The sequence below is a fragment of the Hyperoodon ampullatus genome (assembly GCF_949752795.1).
Source record: "Hyperoodon ampullatus genome assembly, chromosome: 3".
Lineage (NCBI taxonomy): Eukaryota > Metazoa > Chordata > Mammalia > Artiodactyla > Ziphiidae > Hyperoodon > Hyperoodon ampullatus.
Genome location: NC_136916.1, coordinates 38856623 through 38877236, shown reverse-complemented (window position 1 = coordinate 38877236; position 20614 = coordinate 38856623).

Sequence of the window (20614 nt, the reverse complement as noted above, 5' to 3'; positions counted from 1 at the left end):
TGGTCCATGTACACAATGGAATATTAGCCATGGAAAACAATGAAGCACTGCTCTTTGAGGCACCATAGATGAGCCTAGAGATAATCACAGAACATGAGGTAAGTCGGAAAGCAAAAGACATATCTTATGTTATCACTTATAGGCATTATCTAACAACTGACACAAATGAACGTATTTCCACAGAGAAAGACTCTCACAGACATAGAAAACACACTATGCTTATCTAAAAGGAAAGGTGCGGAGAATGGAAAAATTAAGGTTACGGTTAACATACGTGTACAAATACCTATTAAAGACATCTATCGAAACGACCGACCATATAACAAGAGAGGTCTACGGAACACCCTGAAAGAATTTACATGGGAGGAGGATGTGTATATGAATATACATATATATATATATGTAATGTACAAATGAACCAGATTGTGTACACCTAGGACAAACAATATTCTAAACATTACCCCGATTAAAAACATTCAAACAATGAACAAGAAGTAATGTGACATAAACTTATGGGGGTTTTTCCTGGCACATTCCATTGTAATTTACAACCTAGGAACAGGACTTCCAGAAAGGCTCTGCTGTCCTAGTAACCAGATTTGGGAATGGAGAAATGCTGCCGCCTTGTGGCCGTTTCCCTCAACAGCAGCTTTAAACCCAGTGCTAAAGGTCACTAAATATTCACACTCATTGCAGGCCTGTAAATGACACCTGCCCTCAAAAAAATTCCTGGGGTCAAAACTCGACCAAAAAATTCAAAAGAGGGCAACCTTCAAAGATAACAATTTCAAGAGGTTTATGGTACCCACCGTTTCTTTTCCTGTTTTTGTTTCACAGAAATTTTAAAAGGCGTGGAAAAATGCTGAACATTAGGAATACTTAAAGACATGCAAATCCAAATTACAAAAACCTATCAGCTCACACCAGTCACAATGGCCATCAGCAAAAATTCTGCAAACAATAAATGCTGAAGGGGTTGTAGAGACATGCCTACCCTTGGTTCAACATGGGACATGGTAAGAGCCAGTAATGAAAACACAAAGGAGGTGCCTTGAAAAGGTAAATATTGAGCTACCATTCAATCAAGGATACCCACTGCTGGACCTATCGCCTGAGAGGATGAGAATCAAAAGGCCACAGGCTGGACTTCACTGGTGGCGCAGTGGTTGAGAGCCCGCCTGCCGATGCAGGGGACACGGGTTCGTGCCCCGGTCCGGGAAGATCCCACATGCCGTGGAGCAGCTGGTCCCGTGAGCTATAGCTGCTGGGCCTGCGTGTCCGGAGTCTGTGCTCTGCAACGGGAGAGGCCACGGCAGCGAGAGGCCTGTGTACCACAAAAAAAAGACACGGGCTGGCCATCCTGCACTCCAGCAATATTTACCATAGCCAACACTTGGAAGCAACGAACATGTCCATCAACAGAGGAATGCACAAAGAAAAATGGTCCATGTACACAATGGAATATGACTCCAATAAAGAAATATAAATTCAATTTAGAACAGCAACATAAGTAAGGAGACATCAGCTTTTGGGGATTTATACGGGCACATTCCACTCGAATTTATAGCCGAGGAACACCACTGGCAGGTAGGTCTCTTTCCCAAATTACCAGATTGGGAAAGCAGAAATGCTGCCACCCTCTGGCCGTTACCTGCAACAGCAGCTTTAAAACCTGTGCTAAGGGTCACTTCATATGCACCAGTACTGGAGGGCTGTAAATGAAACCTGCCCTCAAAATGTCTTGAGGGAGGTAATGGCCAAAATATTTCAAAATGTCACACATACTTCAAGAAAACAATTTGAAGAGGTAAGCTGTACTCACAGTTTGAAGGAAAAAAGGACATGCCAGAAAGCTCAATTTCAAGGGATTATGAGATGCATGCAAATCCAACCACAAATAGGTATCAGCTCACACTAGTCAGAATAAACCTCAACAAAAACCTGCAAACAATAAATGCTGAAGGTGTTATGGAGAAGTGCATACCCTCAACTTTAAGTGGGACGTAACCTGGCAAGAGCCATAATGAGAACAGAATGGAGGTGCCTTTACAAGGTAAACATTTTGCTACCATAGGACGCACAAGGCCCAATCCTGGGCCTATAACCTAAGAAGGCAGGATTGGAAGTCACAGGCAGGCAAATGTGCATTGCCGCAGTATTAAAATAGCCAAGACGTGGAAGCAACCAAAAAGTCCATCAACAGATGAGTGGACAAAGAAGAACTGGTACATGTACAGACGGAATATTAGCCAAGGAGAAAAAGGACACAATGCCATTTGCAGCACCGTAGATGAATCTAGAGGTAATCACACAACTTGTAGTAAGTCAGAAAGAGAAAGACACATATCGTATGATATCACTTATAGGTGTTACCTAAAAATTGATATCAGTGAAGATATTTCCACACAGAAGGGCAATCACAGATTCATTAAACAAACTTATGGTTCACCAATGGAAAGGTGTGAGAATTGGATCCATTTGGATATTGGGGTTAACAGACATATACAAACATAGGTGAAATATATAATCCCCAATATCCTACAGAATACCAAGAGAAGACTACTCCACATTCTCTCATAACGTACATGGGAAAACGATCCCAGGAGAGTAGACATATGTATATGTGTAAAAGAATCACATCTTGCACACCTAAAACAAGCCAAACATTGTAATCAAACTGGCTGTGATAAAAAAATAAAAATTAAATTGAAAAAACGAGCAAGAAGTAGTGAGACATAAACATAAGGGCCTTTATCCTGGCACATTCCATTCTAAATTACAACCTAGAACACGACTTCCATTGAGGCCCTGTGGCCCTAGTTACCAGATTTGGTAAAGGAGAACTGCTGCCACCTTGTGGCCCTTTCACACAACAGCAGCTTTAAACCCAGCGTTAATGGTCAGTTGATATTCAAAATACTTCCGGGCCTGTAAATGACACCTGCCCTGCAAACAAATGCTGGGGTCCAATACCGACCAAAAAATTCAAAAGACCTCGACATTTCAAAAAGACAGTTTCAAGAGGCATATTTTACACACATTTGTGTTCTGTTTCTTTCTTTTCTTTTATTTTGTTAAAAAGAATGGGAAGGGAAAAAGGCTGAACATTAGGAATTAATAAAGCCATGCAAATCCAGTGTATAAAAGCGTTCACCTCACAGCCGTCAGAATGATCATCAGCAAAAAAAAGTCTACAACGAATAAATGCTGAAGGGGTTTTAGAGAACTGCGTACCCTTTAGCTGCTGGTGGGATATAACCTGGTAAGAGCCAGTAGTGAGAACAGAATGGAGGTGCGTTTAAAGGTAAAAATTCAGCTACCATGTGATCTGGTAGGCCCACGGATGGGCCTATCACCTGGGTAGACCAGAATCAAAAGGACACAGGCTGGCAATCCTGCACTGCAACAACATGTACCATAGCCAAGACCTGGAAGAACCCAAAATGTCCATCAACAGAAATATGCACCAAGAAGAAGTCGGCCATGTACCCAATGGAATATTAACCATGGAGAAGCATGGAACAGTGCCGCTGGCAACACCATAGAAGGATCTAGAGATAATCACCCAACTTGAAGTAAGAAAGAAACCGAAAGACAGATATCCTATGACATCACTTATAGCTCTTACCTAAAAATTGATACCTATAAAATAATTACCAAGAGAAGGACAGGCATAGATTCAGAAAACCAAATTATGTTTAACCAAACGGAAAGGTGTAAGGAATATGTGAATTAGGATATGGGGGTTATCAGACATGTACTAATACATATGAAATATATAATCACAAAATACCTATGGAATACGAAGAGAGGTCTACTCCACACTCCATAATAACATACACGGGATAGGATCCAAAGAGGAATAGACAGATACATTGATATGATGGAGCAGAATCTGTACACCTAGGAGAATCTACATTTTTATCAAATTTGCTCTGATAATGAATAAAAATTAAATTTAAAAAACAAACAAAAATGTAAGAGATATAAGTTCTTGGGCGTTTGCACTGGCACATTCCACTCTAATTTGCAGCTTACTAACATGACTTCCAGGAAAGCTCTGTTGCCCAAAACCCAGAGTTAGAAATGTAGAAATGCTGCCGCCTTGTGGCCAGTTCCCGCAAGGCCGGCTTTAAACCCACAGCTAATGGTCACGTAACATTCACAAGGATTCAGGGCTGTAAAGGACACCTCCTGTCAAAAAGTGTCCTGAGGTAGGGAATGGCCAAAAAAATTCAAAACTGGCAAATTTTTCAAGGAGATCGTATGGAGAGGTAAGTTTTACTCACTCTTTTTCAAAAAAGAGGAAAATGGATAAAAGCTCAACGTCAGGTATTATTAGCCTCATGCAAATCTAACCTACAGAAAGGTTTCAACTCACACATGTCAAGTACCATCAGCAAAAAGTCTACAAACAATTAATGCCGAAGGGGTTTTAGAGAACTGGGTACCCTCTACCTGCTGGTGAGATGTAAAGGGGTAACAGCCAATAATGAGCAGAGAAAGGAGCTGCGTTTATAAGTAAAAATGGAGCCACCATTCCATTCAGCAGGCCCACTGCTGAGCCTCTCACCTGAGAAGACCAGAGTCGAGAAGGCACAGGCTTCAACAGCTGCACTGCAGCAATTTTCATAATAGCCAAGACACGGAAGCAACCATAATGTCCATCACCAGATGAATGGATAAAGAAGAAGTGGTCCATGTACACAATGGAATATTAGCCATGGAAAACAATGAAGCACTGCTCTTTGAGGCACCATAGATGAGCCTAGAGATAATCACAGAACATGAGGTAAGTCGGAAAGCAAAAGACATATCTTATGATATCACTTATAGGCATTATCTAACAACTGACACAAATGAACGTATTTCCACAGAGAAAGACTCTCACAGACATAGAAAACACACTATGCTTATCTAAAAGGAAAGGTGCGGAGAATGGAAAAATTAAGGTTACGGTTAACATACGTGTACAAATACCTATTAAAGACATCTATCGAAACGACCGACCATATAACAAGAGAGGTCTACGGAACACCCTGAAAGAATTTACATGGGAGGAGGATGTGTATATGAATATACATATATATATATATATGTAATGTACAAATGAACCAGATTGTGTACACCTAGGACAAACAATATTCTAAACATTACCCCGATTAAAAACATTCAAACAATGAACAAGAAGTAATGTGACATAAACTTATGGGGTTTTTTCCTGGCACATTCCATTGTAATTTACAACCTAGGAACAGGACTTCCAGAAAGGCTCTGCTGTCCTAGTAACCAGATTTGGGAATGGAGAAATGCTGCCGCCTTGTGGCCGTTTCCCTCAACAGCAGCTTTAAACCCAGTGCTAAAGGTCACTAAATATTCACACTCATTGCAGGCCTGTAAATGACACCTGCCCTCAAAAAAATTCCTGGGGTCAAAACTCGACCAAAAAATTCAAAAGAGGGCAACCTTCAAAGATAACAATTTCAAGAGGTTTATGGTACTCACCGTTTCTTTTCCTGTTTTTGTTTCACAGAAATTTTAAAAGGCGTGGAAAAATGCTGAACATTAGGAATACTTAAAGACATGCAAATCCAAATTACAAAAACCTATCAGCTCACACCAGTCACAATGGCCATCAGCAAAAATTCTGCAAACAATAAATGCTGAAGGGGTTGTAGAGACATGCCTACCCTTGGTTCAACATGGGACATGGTAAGAGCCAGTAATGAAAACACAAAGGAGGTGCCTTGAAAAGGTAAATATTGAGCTACCATTCAATCAAGGATACCCACTGCTGGACCTATCGCCTGAGAGGATGAGAATCAAAAGGCCACAGGCTGGACTTCACTGGTGGCGCAGTGGTTGAGAGCCCGCCTGCCGATGCAGGGGACACGGGTTCGTGCCCCGGTCCGGGAAGATCCCACATGCCGTGGAGCAGCTGGTCCCGTGAGCTATAGCTGCTGGGCCTGCGTGTCCGGAGTCTGTGCTCCGCAACGGGAGAGGCCACGGCAGCGAGAGGCCTGTGTACCACAAAAAAAAGACACGGGCTGGCCATCCTGCACTCCAGCAATATTTACCATAGCCAACACTTGGAAGCAACGAACATGTCCATCAACAGAGGAATGCACAAAGAAAAATGGTCCATGTACACAATGGAATATGACTCCAATAAAGAAATATAAATTCAATTTAGAACAGCAACATAAGTAAGGAGACATCAGCTTTTGGGGATTTATACGGGCACATTCCACTCGAATTTATAGCCGAGGAACACCACTGGCAGGTAGGTCTCTTTCCCAAATTACCAGATTGGGAAAGCAGAAATGCTGCCACCCTCTGGCCGTTACCTGCAACAGCAGCTTTAAAACCTGTGCTAAGGGTCACTTCATATGCACCAGTACTGGAGGGCTGTAAATGAAACCTGCCCTCAAAATGTCTTGAGGGAGGTAATGGCCAAAATATTTCAAAATGTCACACATACTTCAAGAAAACAATTTGAAGAGGTAAGTTGTACTCACAGTTTGAAGGAAAAAAGGACATGCCAGAAAGCTCAATTTCAAGGGATTATGAGATGCATGCAAATCCAACCACAAATAGGTATCAGCTCACACTAGTCAGAATAAACGTCAACAAAAACCTGCAAACAATAAATGCTGAAGGTGTTATGGAGAAGTGCCTACCCTGAACCTTAATTGGGACGTAACATGGTAAGAGCCATAATGAGAACAGAATGGAGGTGCCTTTACAAGGTAAACATTTTGCTACCATAGGACGCACAAGGCCCAATCCTGGGCCTATAACCTAAGAAGGCAGGATTGGAAGTCACAGGCAGGCAAATGTGCATTGCCGCAGTATTAAAATAGCCAAGACGTGGAAGCAACCAAAAAGTCCATCAACAGATGAGTGGACAAAGAAGAACTGGTACATGTACAGACAGAATATTAGCCAAGGAGAAAAAGGACACAATGCCATTTGCAGCACCGTAGATGAATCTAGAGGTAATCACACAACTTGTAGTAAGTCAGAAAGAGAAAGACACATATCGTATGATATCACTTATAGGTGTTACCTAAAAATTGATATCAGTGAAGATATTTCCACACAGAAGGGCAATCACAGATTCATTAAACAAACTTATGGTTCACCAATGGAAAGGTGTGAGAATTGGATCCATTTGGATATTGGGGTTAACAGACATATACAAACATAGGTGAAATATATAATCCCCAATATCCTACAGAATACCAAGAGAAGACTACTCCACATTCTCTCATAACGTACATGGGAAAACGATCCCAGGAGAGTAGACATATGTATATGTGTAAAAGAATCACATCTTGCACACCTAAAACAAGCCAAACATTGTACTCAAACTGGCTGTGATAAAAAAATAAAAATTAAATTGAAAAAACGAGCAAGAAGTAGTGAGACATAAACATAAGGGCCTTTATCCTGGCACATTCCATTCTAAATTACAACCTAGAACACGACTTCCATTGAGGCCCTGTGGCCCTAGTTACCAGATTTGGTAAAGGAGAACTGCTGCCACCTTGTGGCCCTTTCACACAACAGCAGCTTTAAACCCAGCGTTAATGGTCAGTTGATATTCAAAATACTTCCGGGCCTGTAAATGACACCTGCCCTGCAAACAAATGCTGGGGTCCAATACCGACCAAAAAATTCAAAAGACCTCCACATTTCAAAAAGACAGTTTCAAGAGGCATATTTTACACACATTTGTGTTCTGTTTCTTTCTTTTCTTTTATTTTGTTAAAAAAAATGGGAAGGGAAAAAGGCTGAACATTAGGAATTAATAAAGCCATGCAAATCCAGTGTATAAAAGCGTTCACCTCACAGCCGTCAGAATGATCATCAGCAAAAAAAAGTCTACAACGAATAAATGCTGAAGGGGTTTTAGAGAACTGCGTACCCTTTAGCTGCTGGTGGGATGTAACCTGGTAAGAGCCAGTAGTGAGAACAGAATGGAGGTGCGTTTAAAGGTAAAAATTCAGCTACCATGTGATCTGGTAGGCCCACTGATGGGCCTATCACCTGGGTAGACCAGAATCAAAAGGACACAGGCTGGCAATCCTGCACTGCAACAACATGTACCATAGCCAAGACCTGGAAGAAACCAAAATGTCCATCAACAGAAATATGCACCAAGAAGAAGTCGGCCATGTACCCAATGGAAAATTAACCATGAAGAAGCATGGAACAGTGCCGCTGGCAACACCATAGAAGGATCTAGAGATAATCACCCAACTTGAAGTAAGAAAGAAACCGAAAGACAGATATCCTATGACATCACTTATAGCTGTTACCTAAAAATTGATACCTATAAAATAATTTCCAAGAGAAGGACACACATAGATTCAGAAAACCAAATTATGTTTAACCAAACGGAAATGTGTAAGTATATGTGAATTAGGATATGGGGGTTATCAGACATGTACTAATACATATGAAATATATAATCACAAAATACCTATGGAATACGAAGAGAGGTCTACTCAACACTCTATAATAACATACATGGGATAGGATCCAAAGAGTAACAGACAGATACATTGATATGATGGAGCAGAATCTGTACACCTAGGAGAATCAACATTTTTATCAAATTTGCTCTGATAATGAATAAAAATTAAATTTTAAAAACAAACAAAAATGTAAGAGATATAAGTTCTTGGGCATTTGCACTGGCACATTCCACTCTAATTTGCAGCTTACTAACATGACTTCCAGGAAAGCTCTGTTGCCCAAAACCCAGAGTTAGAAATGTAGAAATGCTGCCTCCTTGTGGCCAGTTCCCGCAAGGGCGGCTTTAAACCCACAGCTAATGGTCACTTAACATTCACAAGCACTCAGGGCTGTAAAGGACACCTCCCGTCAAAAAGTGTCCTGAGGTAGGGAATGGCCAAAAAAATTCAAAACTGGCAAATTTTTCAAGGAGATCGTATGGAGAGGTAAGTTTTACTCACTCTTTTTCAAAAAAGAGGAAAATGGATAAAAGCTCAACGCCAGGTATTATTAGCCTCATGCAAATCTAACCTACAGAAAGGTTTCAACTCACACATGTCAAGTACCATCAGCAAAAAGTCTACAAACAATTAATGCCGAAGGGGTTTTAGAGAACTGGGTACCCTCTACCTGCTGGTGAGATGTAAAGGGGTTACAGCCAATAATGAGCAGAGAAAGGAGCTGTGTTGAAAAGTAAAAATGGAGCCACCATTCCATTCAGCAGGCCCACTGCTGAGCCTCTCACCTGAGAAGACCAGAGTCGAGAAGGCACAGGCTTCAACAGCTGCACTGCAGCAATTTTCATAATAGCCAAGACACGGAAGCAACCATAATGTCCATCACCAGATGAATGGATAAAGAAGAAGTGGTCCATGTACACAATGGAATATTAGCCATGGAAAACAATGAAGCACTGCTCTTTGAGGCACCATAGATGAGCCTAGAGATAATCACAGAACATGAGGTAAGTCGGAAAGCAAAAGACATATCTTATGATATCACTTATAGGCATTATCTAACAACTGACACAAATGAACATATTTCCACAGAGAAAGACACTCACAGACATAGAAAACACACTATGCTTATCTAAAAGGAAAGGTGCGGAGAATGGAAAAATTAAGGTTATGGTTAACATACGTGTACAAATACCTATTAAAGACATCTATCGAAACGACCGACCATATAACAAGAGAGGTCTACGGAACACCCTGAAAGAATTTACATGGGAGGAGGATGTGTATATGAATATACATATATATATATATATATATATATATGTAATGTACAAATGAACCAGATTGTGTACACCTAGGACAAACAATATTCTAAACATTACCCCGATTAAAAACATTCAAACAATGAACAAGAAGTAATGTGACATAAACTTATGGGGGTTTTTCCTGGCACATTCCATTGTAATTTACAACCTAGGAACAGGACTTCCAGAAAGGCTCTGCTGTCCTAGTAACCAGATTTGGGAATGGAGAAATGCTGCCGCCTTGTGGCCGTTTCCCTCAACAGCAGCTTTAAACCCAGTGCTAAAGGTCACTAAATATTCACACTCATTGCAGGCCTGTAAATGACACCTGCCCTCAAAAAAATTCCTGGGGTCAAAACTCGACCAAAAAATTCAAAAGAGGGCAACCTTCAAAGATAACAATTTCAAGAGGTTTATGGTACCCACCGTTTCTTTTCCTGTTTTTGTTTCACAGAAATTTTAAAAGGCGTGGAAAAATGCTGAACATTAGGAATACTTAAAGACATGCAAATCCAAATTACAAAAACCTATCAGCTCACACCAGTCACAATGGCCATCAGCAAAAATTCTGCAAACAATAAATGCTGAAGGGGTTGTAGAGACATGCCTACACTTGGTTCAACATGGGACATGGTAAGAGCCAGTAATGAAAACACAAAGGAGGTGCCTTGAAAAGGTAAATATTGAGCTACCATTCAATCAAGGATACCCACTGCTGGACCTATCACCTGAGAGGATGAGAATCAAAAGGCCACAGGCTGGACTTCACTGGTGGCGCAGTGGTTGAGAGCCCGCCTGCCGATGCAGGGGACACGGGTTCGTGCCCCGGTCCGGGAAGAGCCCACATGCCGTGGAGCGGCTGGTCCCGTGAGCTATAGCTGCTGGGCCTGCGTGTCCGGAGTCTGTGCTCTGCAACGGGAGAGGCCACGGCAGTGAGAGGCCTGTGTACCACAAAAAAAAGACACGGGCTGGCAATCTTGCACTCCAGCAATATTTACCATAGCCAACACTTGGAAGCAACGAACATGTCCATCAAAAGAGGAATGCACAAAGAAGAAATGGTCCATGTACACAATGGAATATGACTCCAATAAAGAAATATAAATTCAATTTAGAACAGCAACATAAGTAAGGAGACATCAGCTTTTGGGGATTTATCCGGGCACATTCCACTCGAATTTATAGCCGAGGAACACCACTGGCAGGTAGGTCTCTTTCCCAAATTACCAGATTGGGAAAGCAGAAATGCTGCCACCCTCTGGCCGTTACCTGCAACAGCAGCTTTAAAACCTGTGCTAAGGGTCACTTCATATGCACCAGTACTGGAGGGCTGTAAATGAAACCTGCCCTCAAAATGTCTTGAGGGAGGTAATGGCCAAAATATTTCAAAATGTCACACATACTTCAAGAAAACAATTGAAGAGGTAAGTTGTACTCACAGTTTGAAGGAAAAAAGGACATGCCAGAAAGCTCAATTTCAAGGGGTTATGAGATGCATGCAAATCCAACCACAACTAGGTATCAGCTCACACTAGTCAGAATAAACCTCAACAAAAACCTGCAAACAATAAATGCTGAAGGTGTTATGGAGAAGTGCATACCCTCAACTTTAAGTGGGACGTAACCTGGTAAGAGCCATAATGAGAACAGAATGGAGGTGCCTTTACAAGGTAAACATTTTGCTACCATAGGACGCACAAGGCCCAATCCTGGGCCTATAACCTAAGAAGGCAGGATTGGAAGTCACAGGCAGGCAAATGTGCATTGCCGCAGTATTAAAATAGCCAAGACGTGGAAGCAACCAAAAAGTCCATCAACAGATGAGTGGACAAAGAAGAACTGGTACATGTACAGACGGAATATTAGCCAAGGAGAAAAAGGACACAATGCCATTTGCAGCACCGTAGATGAATCTAGAGGTAATCACACAACTTGTAGTAAGTCAGAAAGAGAAAGACACATATCGTATGATATCACTTATAGGTGTTACCTAAAAATTGATATCAGTGAAGATATTTCCACACAGAAGGGCAATCACAGATTCATTAAACAAACTTATGGTTCACCAATGGAAAGGTGTGAGAATTGGATCCATTTGGATATTGGGGTTAACAGACATATACAAACATAGGTGAAATATATAATCCCCAATATCCTACAGAATACCAAGAGAAGACTACTCCACATTCTCTCATAACGTACATGGGAAAACGATCCCAGGAGAGTAGACATATGTATATGTGTAAAAGAATCACATCTTGCACACCTAAAACAAGCCAAACATTGTAATCAAACTGGCTGTGATAAAAAAATAAAAATTAAATTGAAAAAACGAGCAAGAAGTAGTGAGACATAAACTTAAGGGGCTTTTTCCTGGCACATTCCATTCTAAATTACAACCTAGAACATGACTTCCATTGAGGCCCTGTGGCCCTAGTTACCAGATTTGGTAAAGGAGAACTGCTGCCACCTTGTGGCCGTTTCACACAACAGCAGCTTTAAACCCAGCGTTAATGGTCAGTTGATATTCAAAATACTTCCGGGCCTGTAAATGACACCTGCCCTGCAAACAAATGCTGGGGTCCAATACCGACCAAAAAATTCAAAAGACCTCGACATTTCAAAAAGACAGTTTCAAGAGGCATATTTTACACACATTTGTGTTCTGTTTCTTTCTTTTCTTTTATTTTGTTAAAAAGAATGGGAAGGGAAAAAGGCTGAACATTAGGAATTAATAAAGCCATGCAAATCCAGTGTATAAAAGCGTTCACCTCACAGCCTTCAGAATGATCATCAGCAAAAAAAAGTCTACAACGAATAAATGCTGAAGGGGTTTTAGAGAACTGCGTACCCTTTAGCTGCTGGTGGGATGTAACCTGGTAAGAGCCAGTAGTGAGAACAGAATGGAGGTGCGTTTAAAGGTAAAAATTGAGCTACCATGTGATCTGGTAGGCCCACGGATGGGCCTATCACCTGGGTAGACCAGAATCAAAAGGACACAGGCTGGCAATCCTGCACTGCAACATCATGTACCATAGCCAAGAGCTGGAAGAAACCAAAATGTCCATCAACAGAAAAATGCACCAAGAAGAAGTCATCCATGTACCCAATGGAGTATTAACCATGAAGAAGCATGGAACAGTGCCGTTGGCAACACCATAGAAGGATCTAGAGATAATCACCCAACTTGAAGTAAGAAAGAAACCGAAAGACAGGTATGCTATGACATCACTTTTAGGTGTTACCTAAAAATTGATGCCCATAAAATAATTTCCAAGAGAAGGACACGCATAGATTCAGAAAACCAAATTATGTTTAACCAAATGGAAAGGTGTAAGGAATATGTGAATTAGGATATGGGGGTTATCAGACATGTACTAATACATATGAGATATATAATCACAAAATACCTATGGAATACGAAGAGTGGTCTACTCCACACTCCATAATAACATACACGGGATAGGATCCAAAGAGGAATAGACAGATACATTGATATGATAAAGCAGAATCTGTACACCTAGGAGAATGTACATTTTTATCAAATTTGCTCTGATAATGAATAAAAATTAAATTTAAAAATCAAACAAAAATGTAGGAGATATAAGTACTTGCGGGTTTGCACTGGCACATTCCACTCTAATTTGCAGCTTACTAACACGACTTCCAGGAAAGCTCTGTTGCCCAAAACCCAGAGTTAGAAATGTAGAAATGCTGCCGCCTTGTGGCCAGTTCCCCGCAAGAGTGGCTTTAAACCCACAGCTAATGGTCACTTAACACTCACAAGGACTCAGGGCTGTGAAGGACACCTCCCGTCAAAAAGTGTCCTGAGGTAGGGAATGGCCAAAAATATTCAAAACTGGCAAATTTTTCAAGGAGATCGTATGGACAGGTAAGTTTTACTCACTCTTTTTCAAAAAAGAGGAAGATGGATAAAAGCTCAACATCAGGAATTATTAGCCCATGCAAATCTAACCGACAGAAAGGTTTCAACTCACACATGTCAAGTACCATCAGCAAAAAGTCTACAAACAATTAATGCCGAAGGGGTTTTAGAGAACTGGGTACCCTCTAGCTGCTGGTGAGATGTAAAGGGGTAACAGCCAATAATGAGCAGAGAAAGGAGCTGCGTTTATAAGTAAAAATGGAGCCACCATTCCATTCAGCAGGCCCACTGCTGAGCCTCTCACCTGAGAAGACCAGAGTCGAGAAGGCACAGGCTTCAACAGCTGCACTGCAGCAATTTTCATAATAGCCAAGACACGGAAGCAACCATAATGTCCATCACCAGATGAATGGATAAAGAAGAAGTGGTCCATGTACACAATGGAATATTAGCCATGGAAAACAATGAAGCACTGCTCTTTGAGGCACCATAGATGAGCCTAGAGATAATCACAGAACATGAGGTAAGTCGGAAAGCAAAAGACATATCTTATGATATCACTTATAGGCATTATCTAACTACTGACACAAATGAACGTATTTCCACAGAGAAAGACACAGACATAGAAAACACACTATGCTTATCTAAAAGGAAAGGTGCGGGGAATGGAAAAATTAAGATTAGGGTTACCATACGTGTACAAATACCTATTAAATACATCTATCAAAACAACTGACCATATAACAAGAGAGGTCTACGGAACACCCTGAAAGAATTTACATGGGAGGAGGATGTGTATATGAATATACATATATATATATATGTAATGTACAAATGAACCAGATTGTGTACACCTAGGACAAACAATATTCTAAACACTACCCCGATTAAAAACATTCAAACAATGAACAAGAAGTAATGTGACATAAACTTATGGGGGTTTTTCCTGGCACATTCCATTGTAATTTACAACCTAGGAACAGGACTTCCAGAAAGGCTCTGCTGTCCTAGTAACCAGATTTGGGAATGGAGAAATGCTGCCGCCTTGTGGCCGTTTCCCTCAACAGCAGCTTTAAACCCAGTGCTAAAGGTCACTAAATATTCACACTCATTGCAGGCCTGTAAATGACACCTGCCCTCAAAAAAATTCCTGGGGTCAAAACTTGACCAAAAAATTCAAAAGAGGGCAACGTTCAAAGATAACAATTTCAAGAGGTTTATGGTACCCACCGTTTTTTTTCCTGTTTTTGTTTCACAGAAATTTTAAAAGGCGTGGAAAAATGCTGAACATTAGGAATACTTAAAGACATGCAAATCCAAATTACAAAAACCTATCAGCTCACACCAGTCACAATGGCCATCAGCAAAAATTCTGCAAACAATAAATGCTGAAGGGGTTGTAGAGACATGCCTACCCTTGGTTCAACATGGGACATGGTAAGAGCCAGTAATGAAAACACAAAGGAGGTGCCTTGAAAAGGTAAATATTGAGCTACCATTCAATCAAGGATACCCACTGCTGGACCTATCGCCTGAGAGGATGAGAATCAAAAGGCCACAGGCTGGACTTCACTGGTGGCGCAGTGGTTGAGAGCCCGCTTGCCGATGCAGGGGACACGGGTTCGTGCCCCGGTCCGGGAAGAGCCCACATGCCGTGGAGCGGCTGGTCCCGTGAGCTATAGCTGCTGGGCCTGCGTGTCCGGAGTCTGTGCTCCGCAACGGGAGAGGCCTCGGCAGTGAGAGGCCTGTGTACCACAAAAAAAAAGACACGGGCTGGTAATCCTGCACTCCAGCAATATTTACCATAGCCAACACTTGGAAACAACGAACATGTCCATCAAAAGAGGAATGCACAAAGAAGAAATGGTCCATGTACACAATGGAATATGACTCCAATAAAGAAATATAAATTCAATTTAGAACAGCAACATAAGTAAGGAGACATCAGCTTTTGGGGATTTATCCGGGCACATTCCACTCGAATTTATAGCCGAGGAACACCACTGGCAGGTAGGTCTCTTTCCCAAATTACCAGATTGGGAAAGCAGAAATGCTGCCACCCTCTGGCCGTTACCTGCAACAGCAGCTTTAAAACCTGTGCTAAGGGTCACTTCATATGCACCAGTACTGGAGGGCTGTAAATGAAACCTGCCCTCAAAATGTCTTGAGGGAGGTAATGGCCAAAATATTTCAAAATGTCACACATACTTCAAGAAAACAATTGAAGAGGTAAGTTGTACTCACAGTTTGAAGGAAAAAAGGACATGCCAGAAAGCTCAATTTCAAGGGATTATGAGATGCATGCAAATCCAACCACAACTAGGTATCAGCTCACACTAGTCAGAATAAACCTCAACAAAAACCTGCAAACAATAAATGCTGAAGGTGTTATGGAGAAGTGCATACCCTCAACTTTAAGTGGGACGTAACCTGGTAAGAGCCATAATGAGAACAGAATGGAGGTGCCTTTACAAGGTAAACATTTTGCTACCATAGGACGCACAAGGCCCAATCCTGGGCCTATAACCTAAGAAGGCAGGATTGGAAGTCACAGGCAGGCAAATGTGCATTGCCGCAGTATTAAAATAGCCAAGACGTGGAAGCAACCAAAAAGTCCATCAACAGATGAGTGGACAAAGAAGAACTGGTACATGTACAGACGGAATATTAGCCAAGGAGAAAAAGGACACAATGCCATTTGCAGCACCGTAGATGAATCTAGAGGTAATCACACAACTTGTAGTAAGTCAGAAAGAGAAAGACACATATCGTATGATATCACTTATAGGTGTTACCTAAAAATTGATATCAGTGAAGATATTTCCACACAGAAGGGCAATCACAGATTCATTAAACAAACTTATGGTTCACCAATGGAAAGGTGTGAGAATTGGATCCATTTGGATATTGGGGTTAACAGACATATACAAACATAGGTGAAATATATAATCCCCAATATCCTACAGAATACCAAGAGAAGACTACTCCACATTCTCTCATAACGTACATGGGAAAACGATCCCAGGAGAGTAGACATATGTATATGTGTAAAAGAATCACATCTTGCACACCTAAAACAAGCCAAACATTGTAATCAAACTGGCTGTGATAAAAAAATAAAAATTAAATTGAAAAAACGAGCAAGAAGTAGTGAGACATAAACTTAAGGGGCTTTTTCCTGGCACATTCCATTGTAAATTACAACCTAGAACACGACTTCCATTGAGGCCCTGTGGCCCTAGTTACCAGATTTGGTAAAGGAGAACTGCTGCCACCTTGTGGCCGTTTCACACAACAGCAGCTTTAAACCCAGCGTTAATGGTCAGTTGATATTCAAAATACTTCCGGGCCTGTAAATGACACCTGCCCTGCAAACAAATGCTGGGGTCCAATACCGACCAAAAAATTCAAAAGACCTCGACATTTCAAAAAGACAGTTTCAAGAGGCATATTTTACACACATTTGTGTTCTGTTTCTTTCTTTTCTTTTATTTTGTTAAAAAGAATGGGAAGGGAAAAAGGCTGAACATTAGGAATTAATAAAGCCATGCAAATCCAGTGTATAAAAGCGTTCACCTCACAGCCGTCAGAATGATCATCAGCAAAAAAAAGTCTACAACGAATAAATGCTGAAGGGGTTTTAGAGAACTGCGTACCCTTTAGCTGCTGGTGGGATGTAACCTGGTAAGACCCAGTAGTGAGAACAGAATGGAGGTGCGTTTAAAGGTAAAAATTCAGCTACCATGTGATCTGGTAGGCCCACTGATGGGCCTATCACCTGGGTAGACCAGAATCAAAAGGACACAGGCTGGCAATCCTGCACTGCAACATCATGTACCATAGCCAAGAGCTGGAAGAAACCAAAATGTCCATCAACAGAAAAATGCACCAAGAAGAAGTCATCCATGTACCCAATGGAATATTAACCATGAAGAAGCATGGAACAGTGCCGTTGGCAACACCATAGAAGGATCTAGAGATAATCACCCAACTTGAAGCAAGAAAGAAACCGAAAGACAGATATGCTATGACATCACTTATAGGTGTTACCTAAAAATTGATGCCCATAAAATAATTTCCAAGAGAAGGACACGCATAGATTCAGAAAACCAAATTATGTTTAACCAAATGGAAAGGTGTAAGGAATATGTGAATTAGGATATGGGGGTTATCAGACATGTACTAATACATATGAGATATATAATCACAAAATACCTATGGAATACGAAGAGTGGTCTACTCCACACTCCATAATAACATACACGGGATACGATCCAAAGAGGAATAGACAGATACATTGATATGATAAAGCAGAATCTGTACACCTAGGAGAATCTACATTTTTATCAAATTTGCTCTGATAATGAATAAAAATTAAATTTAAAAATCAAACAAAAATATAGGAGATATAAGTACTTGCGGGTTTGCACTGGCACATTCCACTCTAATTTGCAGCTTAATAACACGACTTCCAGGAAACCTCTGTTGCCCAAAACCCAGAGTTAGAAATGTAGAAATGCTGCCGCCTTGTGGCCAGTTCCCCGCAAGAGTGGCTTTAAACCCACAGCTAATGGTCACTTAACACTCACAAGGACTCAGGGCTGTAAAGGACACCGCGCGTCAAAAAGTGCCCTGAGGGGCTTCCCTGGTGGCGCAGTGGTTGAGAGTCCGCCTGCCGATGCAGGGGACACGGGTTCGTGCCCCGGTCTGGGAAGATCCCACATGCCGCGGAGCGGCTGGGCCCGTGAGCCATGGCCACTGAGCCTGTGCTCCGGAGCCTGTGCTCCGCAAGGGGAGAGGCCACAACAGTGAGAGGCCCGCCTAACCGCAAAAAAAAAAAAAAAAAAAAAAAAAAAAAAAAAAAAAAAAAGTGTCCTGAGGTAGGGAATGGCCAAAAATATTCAAAACTGGCAAATTTTTCAAGGAGATCGTATGGAGAGGTAAGTTTTACTCACTCTTTTTCAAAAAAGAGGAAGATGGATAAAAGCTCAACATCAGGAATTATTAGCCCATGCAAATCTAACCTACAGAAAGGTTTCAACTCACACATGTCAAGTACCATCAGCAAAAAGTCTACAAACAATTAATGCCGAAGGGGTTTTAGAGAACTGGGTACCCTCTAGCTGCTGGTGAGATGTAAAGGGGTAACAGCCAATAATGAGCAGAGAAAGGAGCTGCGTTTATAAGTAAAAATGGAGCCACCATTCCATTCAGCAGGCCCACTGCTGAGCCTCTCACCTGAGAAGACCAGAGTCGAGAAGGCACAGGCTTCAACAGCTGCACTGCAGCAATTTTCATAATAGCCAAGACACGGAAGCAACCATAATGTCCATCACCAGATGAATGGATAAAGAAGAAGTGGTCCATGTACACAATGGAATATTAGCCATGGAAAACAATGAAGCACTGCTCTTTGAGGCACCATAGATGAGCCTAGAGATAATCACAGAACATGAGGTAAGTCGGAAAGCAAAAGACATATCTTATGATATCACTTATAGGCCTTATCTAACTACTGACACAAATGAACGTATTTCCACAGAGAAAGACACAGACATAGAAAACACACTATGCTTATCTAAAAGGAAAGGTGCGGGGAATGGAAAAATTAAGATTAGGGTTACCATACGTGTACAAATACCTATTAAATACATCTATCAAAACAACTGACCATATAACAAGAGAGGTCTACGGAACACCCTGAAAGAATTTACATGGGAGGAGGATGTGTATATGAATATACATATATATATATATGTAATGTACAAATGAACCAGATTGTGTACACCTAGGACAAACAATATTCTAAACACTACCCCGATTAAAAACATTCAAACAATGAACAAGAAGTAATGTGACATAAACTTATGGGGGTTTTTCCTGGCACATTCCATTGTAATTTACAACCTAGGAACAGGACTTCCAGAAAGGCTCTGCTGTCCTAGTAACCAGATTTGGGAATGGAGAAATGCTGCCGCCTTGTGGCCGTTTCCCTCAACAGCAGCTTTAAACCCAGTGCTAAAGGTCACTAAATATTCACACTCATTGCAGGCCTGTAAATGACACCTGCCCTCAAAAAAATTCCTGGGGTCAAAACTCGACCAAAAAATTCAAAAGAGGGCAACCTTCAAAGATAACAATTTCAAGAGGTTTATGGTACCCACCGTTTCTTTTCCTGTTTTTGTTTCACAGAAATTTTAAAAGGCGTGGAAAAATGCTGAACATTAGGAATACTTAAAGACATGCAAATCCAAATTACAAAAACCTATCAGCTCACACCAGTCACAATGGCCATCAGCAAAAATTCTGCAAACAATAAATGCTGAAAGGGTTGTAGAGACATGCCTACCCTTGGTTCAACATGGGACATGGTAAGAGCCAGTAATGAAAACACAAAGGAGGTGCCTTGAAAAGGTAAATATTGAGCTACCATTCAATCAAGGATACCCACTGCTGGACCTATCGCCTGAGAGGATGAGAATCAAAAGGCCACAGGCTGGACTTCACTGGTGGCGCAGTGGTTGAGAGCCCGCCTGCCGATGCAGGGGACACGGGTTCGTGCCCCAGTCCGGGAAGAGCCCACATGCCATGGAGCGGCTGGTACCGTGAGCTATAGCTGCTGGGCCTGCGTGTCCGGAGTCTGTGCTCCGCAACGGGAGAGGCCACGGCAGTGAGAGGCCTGTGTACCACAAAAAAAAGACACGGGCTGGCAATCCTGCACTCCAGCAATATTTACCATAGCCAACCCTTGGAAGCAACGAACATGTCCATCAAAAGAGGAATGCACAAAGAAGAAATGGTGCATGTACACAATGGAATATGACTCCAATAAAGAAATATAAATTCAATTTAGAACAGCAACATAAGTAAGGAGACATCAGCTTTTGGGGATTTATCCGGGCACATTCCACTCGAATTTATAGCCGAGGAACACCACTGGCAGG